The sequence below is a fragment of the Trichomycterus rosablanca genome, chromosome 19, assembly GCF_030014385.1.
Source record: "Trichomycterus rosablanca isolate fTriRos1 chromosome 19, fTriRos1.hap1, whole genome shotgun sequence".
Lineage (NCBI taxonomy): Eukaryota > Metazoa > Chordata > Actinopteri > Siluriformes > Trichomycteridae > Trichomycterus > Trichomycterus rosablanca.
The window spans coordinates 4,526,005-4,539,638 of record NC_086006.1 but is presented as its reverse complement, the minus strand read 5'-3'; the positions used below and the strand labels follow the sequence as shown (position 1 = coordinate 4,539,638).

At 42.5% G+C, this 13,634-nt stretch overlaps 1 long non-coding RNA gene across 1 annotated transcript in view; it reads right to left on the bottom strand.

Moving 5' to 3' along the window:
* Positions 1 to 13,634, bottom strand: part of LOC134333626 (uncharacterized) — a 40,992-nt gene that overhangs the window by 21,372 nt on the left and 5,986 nt on the right. The window contains exon 2 of the long non-coding RNA XR_010015393.1: positions 12,162 to 12,272. This is a non-coding gene — a long non-coding RNA (uncharacterized LOC134333626). The remainder of the gene's footprint in view (positions 1 to 12,161; positions 12,273 to 13,634) is intronic.

Sequence of the window (13,634 nt, the reverse complement as noted above, 5' to 3'; positions counted from 1 at the left end):
ACACACACACACACAAACAAAGACACATGTACAAATAAGGGCACATACAAATAAGGCACTCACTCACTCACTGTCTTAACCACTTATCCAGTTAGGGTCGCAGGGGGTGCTGGAGCCTATCTCAATGGGCGCAAGGTACACAGTAACACCCCGAACAAGGCGCCAGTCCATTGCAGGGCAGACACACACACATACACACACCCATTCACCTATATGGCAATTCAGTGTCTCCAATTAACCTGACTGCATGTTTTTGGACTGTGGGAGGAAACCGGAGCTCCCGGAGTAAACCCACACAGAAACGGGGAGAACATACAAACTCCACACAAAAAGGACCCGGACCGCCCCACCTGGGGATCGAACCCAGGACCTTCTTGCTGTGAGGCGACAGTGCTACCCACTGAGCCACCGTGCCAACAGATAAGGGCTGTGAGATAAAAAAGAAAAGAAAGTAACTCCTCCCAATCTTAATTACGGTGCTTAATGGCTTCAGTAATTCCTTTTGCTTCGGACAGGGCAGCTCAGCGCATCCTGCACCAAGCCAAGCTTCTGTTCTCTAAATAAGGTAACACGACTCCCTACAGGCCCCTAATTACTGCAATTTTCAGAGATCAAATCTCTAAAGTAGATAATCTTACACGCTAATAAGATAATGAAGATAAAAACATATTTATCAAAAAAAAAAAACAGCAGAGGGGGTGCAGTGACAGACAGTCTGTGTGCAGATCAGAGACAGCAATAATACTACGTTTGTCATTATATTTTACACTTGACTGTAGTTTCTTTCCACAAGACAGAGGAAGAAGAAGTGCATTACTAATCCCTTTATATAAAGCTGGCGGGTGCTCCCACAGTTACTTCCCCACGGGACAAGCATCGCCAACTACGTGTGAGGCAAAATAAGAAATCGCAGCCAAAAGAAAACTAGAGAGAAGAGCGTTAGCAACAGCCAGCACATCGCTCTGAAAAGCCTGTAATACAGCCTTCATTTACGCTGTGTGAAGACTATCAAAGTCCTCCATGCTAATGTCTTCATGCCAAAATAACGCACTTTAATTAGCAGCTGTCAAAGGCAATGATAATAAGATGGCAGGGTGGCAACAGTTTGTCACTGTTTGTCACCATCATTTAGCTGCCCCTGCTTAGCTTTCTCCACGCTTTTCTATTAAACAGACACGCCCTTCTTCATCTCCTTTCACACTTTGACCGCTGTCCTGCTGTGCCACAACCAGGTGGCAGATTTTTGCATCAATTTCATTTAATCAGAAATTCAACTGCTAGAAACAAAACCCACATCAACTGTGTAAATATTGTCAAAAAAAATTAACCATAAAAATGTGAATGTTGTATGTTATAATTTATAGTTTATAGTATTTAATATATTTTTGTATTTAAAAAAAAATTTTTTTTGCATTTTTCCCAATTTTCCTCCCAATCTAGTCGTATCCATTTACCCAATTGCATTACGCTTCCTCTCTACTGATGCTGATCCCCACTTCTGATCGACGAGAATGAGACTGACCCACGCCCCCTCTGACACGTGTGCAGTAGCCGAATGCATCTTTTCACCTGCATGAGGCGAGTTCATATGCGGATCAGCTTTGTGTACGAAGAGCTACACCCTGATCAATGCATTATTCCTCGACTCTGTGCAGGCGCCATCAACCAGCCAATCGTTGTTCGTGTAGCCGCCCGGCCCAGCCAGATGGCAGAGCTGAGTTTCGAACTGACGAGTTCAAAATGGCAGCTCTGGTGTGCTAGTGTGTCTTACTGCTGCACCACCTGAGCGGCCTTATTTAATATTTATAAATACGCATGTACATTTACTAGTGCAGAGTGTACATTTTTTTATTTAATATTTTATATTGTAAATATTTTTTGTGATTTTTACTGCTACTATTTTCTCTATTGCTGCTGCTACCTCTTTTGGAGAGATGCCATACAAAATATAATTGTACCTTTGTATAGTGACAGTAAAGATTCTATTCTATATATTTTATATAATTTCAGGACAGTGCTATTGAGCAGTTAGCTTAGCCTAAGTGAAGAAAAATTTTTCTTTAATTCAGTGTCTATTCTCGGCTTATTACCAGGATCTGGAATAGGCCGTGGACCCACACTTACTCTGACTATAATAAAGCGATTAATAATGAATAAATAAATGATACCAATAAGAACAGTGGCAGTCGTAGCTCAGTCATAGCTCAGTGGTTAAAGTAATAAGCTAGTGATCAGAAGCCCCGCCACCAAGTCGCCACTGAACAAGACCCTGACCCTTAATTGCAGCATTGTTTTTAGTCACAATTGTGTGTTGCTGTGGATAATAATGTCATTACTAAATGCCGTAAATGTGCTTCTCTCCTTCTTCAGTACTTACTCAGCTCAATTTTTTCCCAAGATCATTTGTCTGCCCCTTAATGAGCTCTCTTTCTTAACTTAATGGGTACACCACCCTCCACCCCTTTTCGACTTGCACCCACCACATTTGCCCCGGGTCACTCGAGTGCTTAAGTGTGCCGTCACCTTGTTAGGCTTGTTAGTGTTGTCTTTCTCATCCTGCTGTTTCTCTCCATCGACCCAAGTGGCTTTGATGCTCGGCTTCTTTTTTTCTCTAGTTTTATGTAACTCCCCACTCCTCTCGACTACTCTCCTTAGTGCCCTTTTATCTTGTGTGGTTTACTACTGTGTGTGTGTGTGTGTGTGTGTGTGTGTAGAGGTCATTTCTCTGGGTTCCTGTTTATCTGCTGTGTTTTCCCTGAAGATTGTGTTGAAGTAAAGCAGTGTTGTTTTTGCAAATGAGCTGATTGACTCATATATACAGTGTATCACAAAAGTGAGTACACCCCTCACATTTCTGCAAATATTTTATTATATCTTTTCATGGGACAACACTATAGAAATAAAACTTGGATATAACTTAGAGTAGTCAGTGTACAGCTTGTATAGCAGTGTAGATTTACTGTCTTCTGAAAATAACTCAACACACAGCCATTAATGTCTAAATAGCTGGCAACATAAGTGAGTACACCCCACAGTGAACATGTCCAAATTGTGCCCAAAGTGTCAATATTTTGTGTGACCACCATTATTAGCACTGCCTTAACCCTCCTGGGCATGGAATTCACCAGAGCTGCACAGGTTGCTACTGGAATCCTCTTCCACTCCTCCATGATGACATCACGGAGCTGGTGGATGTTAGACACCATGAACTCTTCCACCTTCCACTTGAGGATGCGCCACAGGTGCTCAATTGGGTTTAGTCCATCACCTTTACCTTCAGCTTCCTCAGCAAGGCAGTTGTCATCTTGGAGGTTGTGTTTGGGGTCGTTATCCTGTTGGAAAACTGCCATGAGGCCCAGTTTTCGAAGGGAGGGGATCATGCTCTGTTTCAGAATGTCACAGTACATGTTGGAATTCATGTTTCCCTCAATGAACTGCAGCTCCCCAGTGCCAGCAACACTCATGCAGCCCAAGACCATGATGCTACCACCACCATGCTTGACTGTAGGCAAGATACAGTTGTCTTGGTACTTCTCACCAGGGTGCCGCCACACATGCTGGACACCATCTGAGCCAAACAAGTTTATCTTGGTCTCGTCAGACCACAGGGCATTCCAGTAATCCATGTTCTTGGACTACTTGTCTTCAGCAAACTGTTTGTGGGCTTTCTTGTGCGTCAGCTTCCTTCTGGGATGACGACCATGCAGACCGAGTTGATGCAGTGTGCGGCATATGGTCTGAGCACTGACAGGCTGACCTCCCATGTCTTCAACCTCTGCAGCAATGCTGGCAGCACTCATGTGTCTATTTTTTAAAGCCAACCTATGGATATGACGCTGAACACGTGGACTCAACTTCTTTGGTCGACCCTGGCGAAGCCTGTTCCGAGTGAAACCTGTCCTGGAAAACCGCTGTATGACCTTGGCCACCATGCTGTAGCTCAGTTTCAGGGTGTTAGCAATCTTCTTATAGCCCAGGCCATCTTTGTGGAGAGCAACAATTCTATTTCTCACATCCTCAGAGAGTTCTTTGCCATGAGGCGCCATGTTGAATATCCAGTGGCCAGTATGAGAGAATTGTACCCAAAACACCAAATTTAACAGCCCTGCTCCCCATTTACACCTGGGACCTTGACACATGACACCAGGGAGGGACAACGACACATTTGGGCACAATTTGGACATGTTCACTGTGGGGTGTACTCACTTATGTTGCCAGCTATTTAGACATTAATGGCTGTGTGTTGAGTTATTTTCAGAAGACAGTAAATCTACACTGCTATACAAGCTGTACACTGACTACTCTAAGTTATATCCAAGTTTCATGTCTATAGTGTTGTCCCATGAAAAGATATAATGAAATATTTGCAGAAATGTGAGGGGTGTACTCACTTTTGTGATACACTGTATATATATACAGTATATACATGTAGCATCTGTGCTTATGGTCAGTTAAAGCATTATTCTCATTAAAATCATTAGCACCAATGTGTCCATTTATTTCTACTAGCCACTTCATGCTGGTCAGGGTTACAGTGGGCCCAAAACACTGGATGCAACACTGAAACACACCCTGTACATAGCACCAATTCATTGCAAAGCAGCACAAACACATTTACAAACTCACTCACATACATCTAGGGGCTATTTGAATAGCTAGTCCACCTACTGGCATTGGCTACTCGGTGATTAAATTAAACCAGGAGAACCAGGAGGAATCATCTTACAGACAGAATCAAACCCAAGTCCTTAGGGTCCACGATGCTGTGCAGCACTGACTTTACAATTTCACTCGCTTACATCTAAGGTAAATTTTGAGTAGCTAGTCCACCTACTGGCTATTAAACCAGAAGTACCAGGAGGAAACCCATATAAACACAAAAAGAATATATGAAACACCCTACAGACAAGATCAAACTCAGCTCCTTAGGGTACAAGATGCTGTGCAGCACTGACGCTGCCATCTGCTCCACCACGCTGCTGCTATGTATGCAACCAGCAACCGAAGGGGTTTCAGCTTTATAAACATCATTTTCCTTTCTTCACACAGACTGCTGTGCCAACACTACAATTAACGCATAATTGATTTAAATGTATTCAAGCACGTCTTCCAAAAATGACAACCCAAGTGTGTGAATCCCTCTTACACACTGATTTCCCTAGCTGTCGTTTCGAAGTGTTGAGGAACGAATAAGCCGTGCTGAAACTCTGCTCATCCTCCGTTCTGGCTCGCCCGGTTCTCTCTGGACCCTGCGGCAATGCTTTCAGTGGTGGGCTGCAGTGAAAAACTGGGAAGATGCACCAGGCGAGATTAAATTAGCTGTGTGTTTGGGGATTACTATCGTCAGCAGGATGATCCGCTCCCACGCTTAGCTAATCCAGCCATAATGAACATATCACAGCCAGCAGCTTCTTTGGTAATACATGTGCACTTATTACTACGAAAGCTACACCTACTAACATAACGCACATTGACAACAGAGCACCAATGTTATCCAATATTATAAACACTTCCTCTTTACTCACTTTCTTAAACCTAAAGACAACGTAGAGAAGTCGCTCCCCTTCTCACATTATTATAGATGGCAGACAGAAACCAGTGTAGTGAAACTGTACAGCACCTACACTACCAGCTGCACCGCCATGCCATTATTCAAAGCAATGGAACTGTTCCAGCAGTACAACACATTTACAGCCAGCATTTCCTCTACATTGTCAGCTGACCTTCTCACATCTACTCATTTTTGTTTCTTTTCCAGAATATATCATGTGAAATAACTACCACATATTTCCCCAGAATGCACCACAAACAAATAATTCACTATTCCGTTTGGCCAGCAGGCAGCATAACAGCGCACAAGACAAGCCTGTGTAATGCTGTGGTTTTTAAAAATTTTATGGACGGATATATGTACAAGACCGTGTAAAATAATGATCTGAGGAAGCCAGATGACAAACCGTGTCTCAATAGATGAATCTGCACGCCATGGTACGGCGGTTCATCACTGAATCTCAGTGACAGAGCAGGGATTGAGGCTAAGTTTAGTCCGTCATCTATCCAATAATGCTCCATTCAGAAGAGGAGCGATAAGAGAGACGGGAAGACAAGGATGATTTTCTATGCCCTTACCGAACAAAGCCATCATTTCATCTCTATCAACAGACAGGAAATGGGAGTTGCGGAGAATAAATGGCACTGGGTTCATACAGAAGTACTGGTGCACTTTTCATTCAGCACATCTAATCTTTGGCCTTGTTGCTTATTGCTTTTGGTTGTAGATAATTCCTTCTGAAAATATGTTTCTCTTTCCACAGTCATTTTAAGGGCCTTATGTTTCCAAAATCTGAGCACTTTTCAATGTGCTAAGCAGAAAAATAAAAATGATAGGCCTAAAATTTGAATGCAAACAGGTTTCATTTACATTTTCAGCTTTTAGCAGACACTTTTATCCAAAACGACTTACAGTACTGTGACTGTATACAGTCTGAGCAATTGAGGGTTAAGGGCTTTGCTCAAGGGCCCAACAGCAGCAACCTGAAAGTGGTGGGGCTTGAACCAGCAACCTTCTGATTACTAGTCCAGTACTTTAACCACTAGGCTACAACTAGTCAACTGGTTGCAAATTGTCTGGAACACTCACTCTCATTTTCTTAACCGCTTATCCAATTAGGGTGGGGGGTGCACCCTGGAAGTGGCAAACTCCACACAGAAGGGACCCGGACGCCCACCTGGGGATCGAACCCAGGACCTTCTTGCTGTGAAGCAACAGTGCTACCCACTGAGCCAACATGTCTCCCCTTGTCTGGAACATTTTAGGTTAAATCTGTGCATACATATACCATAACAAAAGTGTAATTGGTTGTATTTAGTAATATTTATGTAGTGTTTATTGCTTTCACTTTATACTGTATGTAAAACTGAAATCCTCCCAATATTATATCTAGTACCACCTATAGAAACAAGGGACACAAAGCAGGTGTACACCTTGGACAGGGTGCCAATCCATCAACAGCCATCATACATACACCAGTTAGGCAAAACATTATGACCACCTTCCTAATAAAGTGTTGGTCCCCTTTTTGCTGCCCCATATGCAACAAACTGTGATGCTCTGTGTATTCTGACACCTTTCTATCAGAACCAGCATTAACTTCTTCAGCAGTTTAAGCTACAGTAGCTCGTCTGTTGGATCGGACCACATGGGCCAGCCTTCGCTCCCCACATGCATTAATGAGCCTTGGTCGCCCATGACCCTGTAGCCGGTTTACCACTGTTCCTTCCTTGGATCACTTTTGATAGATACTGACCACTGCAGACCGGGAACACCCCACAAGAGCTGCAGTTTTGGAGAAGCTCTGACCCAGTCGTCTAGCCATCACAATTTGGTCCTTGTCAAACTCGCTCAAATCCTCACGTTTGTCCACCCACTAACAGGTGCGGAGATGAAGAGATAATCAGTGTTATTCACTTCACCTGTCTGTGGTCATAATGTTATGCCTAGTCACAATGTTATACCTACTCACAACCACACATCTACTGTATATGAGTATTCAATCTACCTACTGGCAAATTTTGTGAAACTAAATACATAAAACCTGAACTGGACACTGAGAAAAATACAAATCATCTTCCATTCTCGAACCAGACATGAGAACCACAGACAGGATCTCAAGACTTATATCACTGCACGACATCTATTCTATCACCTGCACCACCAGAGAATTCATCTACAATCTCTGCATTTCACTGGCAGATCACAACTTCCTTTTCCTGCTCTGTAAAAGCAATGTGACACTTTTTACTCATGTTCAGCCACTTGAAACCTCAGAACCTTGTTTTTAAGCTTCATACCCTCAGTTTCAAATAAACTCGAGTTCAAGAGGCTTTACTAAAAACAACGTTACTCCAGGAACAGGATGCAACACAGAATGCACGCACACACACACACAGTAAACACAGGGCAGAAAAACACAGTGTAATAAATACAAGGTACGTTCATGGACCTAAATTTACTCATGTAACTCATCTGGACTCATTTGTTCTGGAACAAACAACACACATGTGAAAGCAGATTTAAAAAATCTTTGCATTCAGAGAATTGGTGATACATTAAAACGACTGACACTTCAATTCCTTTTATTAGCATATTCTGTTCAGTTTAAGGATCTCAGTTATACATAAACACTTGACAGACGGGGTTTATTTTGAAAAGCTTTTGTCAGTAGAATTATGAGAACTGCAGTTTATTGTCAAGCCCCCATTAGATTGATTGTGGTGTAGAATGGCTGATGATAAAGTGATCAGCACTCTCTTATCTGAGGAAGGAAAGCGAGCATCGTGTGAAAAATAAAACTCTGAAAGGCATTAAGAGCTTGATAGATGTGCAATACTTAAACCAATGCATGTGTGTAAGGACTGACGTTTTGGAAGGAGCTACAAATTAGATCAAGGCCTTTCTTTTACATGATTTTTTTTGACGTCCTGAACGCTTGCCTTTGTGCAAGCTGTTTAAAAGCTGGTTTCATGTCTGTATGTGAGCAGATAAAATTACAAATGTCTTACCAAAGCAACCATACTTGTACAACCTAGAGTTTCTTCATCAATTGAACCAGTTTTTGGCTAGATGAGTGATTGTTTAAGGAAGGCATGTCAACCAATTAGCATGTCTAACATGGCGAGTCACATGACTCTAGTCATTGGCTCAAATTTGTGTCTCGGAGGCAGACCCCATGAACCAACAATGGCTACTGCCAAGAACTGAGTTTCCTGGGTTACACTGCTGCAATGGGCAAACATGATTAAAATAAATAAATGCTTATGCAAATGCACTACAGTTTTGGCAGCCTAGGTTCAAATCTTGCTTTTGGTCACTGTGCAAAGGGGGGTGTTCTCCGTACATGCATTTACCTATTAGCACAGAGTGAAACCATGCAGAAATGCACTGACAGTAGCCAGATACGATGATTATACCTTGATCGCCGTATGATGTGCAGCACAAACAAGCAGTATGTCTGGGCAGTTGTAGCCTAGTGGCTAAGGCACTGGACTAGTAATCAAAAGATTGCTGGTTCAAGCCCCAGCACTGCTAGGTTGCCACTGTTGGGCCCTTGAGCAAGGCCCTTAACCCTTAATTGCTTAGACAATATACTGTCACAGTACTGTAAGTCGCTTTGAATAAAAGCATCTGCTAAATGCAGAAAATGTAAATGTCTGAAACAATTAAGTACTGACTTGGACTAAAAAGCGATCAGAAATGACCAATTATTCTGCTTTGTCTGGTAAACTCTGTCATTGCTGTCTCAAGCATCCTACACTTTTCATACCAGCGTGATACCATCTCCCACTCCTCTTCCTCCTTCTCTCCCATTGGATACCTGTCTGCAGCCCCATCTGCCCTGCCACTTTCATCCCACTCCCATCTGCACAGTGTAATTCACACCAATTTGGGTTACAAATGTGCCTGGCTAACCTCAGAACGGGCACTCACTCACTCTGCAGTAGGATTACTCGGCCGATCCTTTCACTCTGCATGGATAATTTAAGCAGGACGTTGTTGCTGGAGGGATTTTTTCCACCCGGCGTGTGTATGAATCTGCCAGAGGCAATCACGACCCTCTGGCAATAACAGGTGGCTGCTCGGTCTGTGGTGCATCCCACCGCTTCATCCACGAATTCCAGTGGACCAAGCAAACAGTTAGCAGATGCTTTTGCTTTACTGGATTCCAGTAACATGCCACTTTTTAGACTTAAGCTATTTGGCATGTCCACTCGCAGTGGGTACTCACCACATCTGTTTGTTAGCAGTCAATCCAACATTTAATAGATCCCTGATCATGCCATGCACAATCATCATGAAGCATGCATTGCCATGTACACTGCATGTTTTACAGTAAAGAATCCATCATGTCTAGAATCAAGACATATTAAGATATAATAAGCATTGTTTTATAGTCACATCAGAGCACCCTAAATTGTGTTTAAACCGATTCATGACATGCCTAAAGATTCTTCTATTGCTTGTGGAGGCAGATGTTATTCTTGCTATCTGTTGACGGCTGTGCTGACGTTTCTTTTCCCTTCTGACCTTGCCCCCTGATCGAGTGAACATATATTACCAGGCTGAAAATGGGCCTTGGCTGTCAAACAAACCCCACCCCGGGTGTCTTCCACCCCTCCTCCTACTCCTAGATCTCTTCTTTATGTTTCTTGGCACAACTCAATTAAAGCTCAGGGGATGAGCTTTGTGTCAGTGGAGCATTTGACTTACAATGTCATGCAGATGCTTTCTAATGTTAATGAAAAAAAAGTGTACAGTGACAAGCAATGTAGGCATTTGCAGTATTTGTACTTCAGACCAAGGTGCCACTTCGACAGTCAGTATTCCATTTAGTATTTAGACATTACTGTTTAATTTCATTTAATAAAAACACACTTTACCATTTGCACTTAATAAGATGTGTATTGCTTTGCATTGGATGTTCGTTCATATGTTGGAGGTTTGGTGCTATATACATTCAATTTTATGTAATGATTTTATGTGTATCCTGTTCCAATTTATCCATTTATCCAAACATATCCAACAACAATGGCAACCTAGTAGTGGTAGCTCAAACCATTGACCTTCTGATTACTAGTCTTGTACCTTAATCTGACCATTTGGCAGTAGATATGTGACTATGAATTGATATTTTGCAATAGCATTTAACAGTATAAAATGAGTATAAAATACCATAACTGACAACTTAAACTGACAGGTTAAAGCAGCTATACACAAGAGAAATAGAGATAAGTAGCACAAAAGAGAGATTTGATACATACAGGACTGCACTTGAACAAGTAAAGTGCTATATTATAATACAGTATGTATATTATTTGTGTAATATAAAATTATATATGATGATAGAGAATGTTGGCTACATTACAGATCCCTAAAGAATATCATCATTTAGAAAAGTGCATCAAATATTCAGCCATGAACACATGCAGAGTCTGTTACAGGTTTATCGATTATGCCATGATGTGCTGTATCACTGCCAACACCTTTCATGGATCATCAATGTTAAGCAACAGGATTCTTTATAGTAAAGCTGCTCAAGCCTAGAAAGCTCCAGTTACCAGTCAACCTTGTTACCACACTGATCATGAGCTCCCTGAGCAGCGTTCATAAGATCTGGCATGCTGGACCTTTGCCAGGTGAGCTGGCATCTGTTTAACAGCCACAGGACATACGTTACCAGCAGGCCCCACCCGTGTGCATCCATATTGTTCATTCCACATTCAAAATTGCAAATTGTTGTAAATTTTTCACTGTTGGCTTTAGTCCACACCCTGGACCTGCATGGTGGCTGCGGCAGAAACAGAGCTACTCGAGTCCAGGATGCCACAACACCACAGAGCAATCATTATTATTGATGGTCAGCATAATTAGTACGGCAGTAAGAAGGAGAAGGAGTGATTAAAGCACAACAGACTGGGCCATGTGGAAATAAAGCGCAGAGACGCCAAGCCAAAAAGCCACCAGACATGAAGTCATAATAAAAAAAAATATGTTGGAATCAGATAAGAAGAACAGTAAATGAGAGCGGCCGTACATCAGGACGTCATGCTCAGTTAACATGCTTGTGGTTGCTCAGATGTCATCAAACATTCAGCATCAGGGATGGATAGGTTCACATGATAGCTCTGCGTTAGCTCATATGCAGCGCTGGAGGACTGAAAACTCCATTAATCAATTAATCATCAAAACAAACCCTGTTGCATTCAACACGAGACTCAAGCTCAGTCAAATCCCACAGGAATACGTAAAGCCTGTTTAATCAAATCCTGTTTCTTTTTAGAGTCACAATTTTCCAAAAAAGTTCAGTATTCCCACAGAGACACCAGCTACTTTCAGTTTGCTGTGGTATCTTCCCTAATCACATGACATGTAAATCTGCTATTAATTATTTGCCTTGGAAATGTAACTTGCTGCTTGCATGACTTCTCTCCCTACAAATGACCTACATCGGATCAAATCGAGCTAAATAATGATTTAATGCATGTACAGTTAGCCATGCAAATATAGAATATGACATGATACAGGCTGCATGTGCATTATAGTATCTAAAATTTAAGTATCTAAATGATTTCACAAGGTCGTATGAAAAACATTCTGCTCTTACCTTACAGGCTGAAGAAGACGTCGTTGTTCTGTTTTTTTTTTTTTCTTAGTGTTTTCTTCTCCTTCCTGATGTGGAATCTTGAGCCTCCACCAGGTTGATGGTGTGCTGATGCTGCAGTGATAGAAAAACACACCCTCTCAGTGAAGAGTGCCTAGATCTCCCCCTCCCTGCCTGTGATTCGCTGCTGGCTGGAGGTGACATCACCCTTCTCTCCCGTTCTGCTCCTACCAACCGCCCTCATCCCCTCCTTCCATCGCTCTCTCTCTCTCTCTCTCTCTCTCTCTCTCTCTCTACACCTCCCTGGCTCCTCAGCTCACTCACACCCTTCTCTCGTCCCTCGGCTTCTGACCGTCGCTTCATTGTTGTCATCACACGTCCCCTCCTCTGCCCTCATTCGCCTGTGCTCTGTGCCCTAGACCAGGTTAATCAAGACAAAATCCAATCAAGCACAAAAACCACGGCAGGCTCATTTAGCACGGGAGGGTGAGGGCTGTACAGAGCGCTGTCTGTGAACAGGATACAGGCTATGCTAATTAGTACATTGTTATGTTGCATCTGCAAAGCTGCAGTGAAGGAGCTCATTCCTCATCAAGGTTTGGCACCAGGTTGCTTGAAAGCAGCTGTACAGACAGTGCAAACCAGGAGGGTAAATTTGGCAGATGGGTGGAGCGAGGTAAGAAGGAGAGGTGCAGTAGAGTACTAGAGAAACATTTACTTCCATGTAAATAATAAACGAAAAGGGACCTTGATTAGACCTTGATTTTATTTTCTTTAGTAAAATACTTTATTGTGGTCAGGGTTTTGTGCTTTTGATGTAAACTCGATTTTTAGTGCGTCCAAATTTTTCCCCAATTGCGCTATGCTTCCTCTCTACTGGTGCTGACCCCCACCCTTGATTGAGGCGAGCGAGACTGTCACACGCCCCCTCCGACACGTGCGCAGTAGCCGACTGCATTTTTTCACCTGCACGAGGCGAGTTCATATGCGAATCAGCCTGTGCATGGAGAGACACACCCTGATCAGCATTATTCCTCTACTCTGTGCAGACGCCATCAATTAGCCAGCAGAGATCAGAATTGCACCAGTTATTCGGCACTCCCTATCCGGCATTTCCCTCCCTGGATGAACAACAGCCAAACGGCTGGCAGAGCTGAGAGTCGATACTATGTATTCGAAAACCCAGCTCTGGTGTGCTAGCGTATTTTACCACTGCGCCACCTGAGCGCCCATAATAAAGGTACTTTTTAATTATTAAAAGCCTTTTGATGTAAACCTTATATTAACATTTGACAAGGGTAAAAAACAAAAAACAGTCTTTTAGTAAGGTGTTGAGCAAGCACGTTTACATACAATAGTATGCATTTTATAACAATAATTCTGCAAATGTATGTAAACAGTGAGTTTTTATTTTTTTAAAACTTGGACACTAAATTCTGTGAGCAAAGCAAAGTGGTACCTAGCTAAAAAAACGTT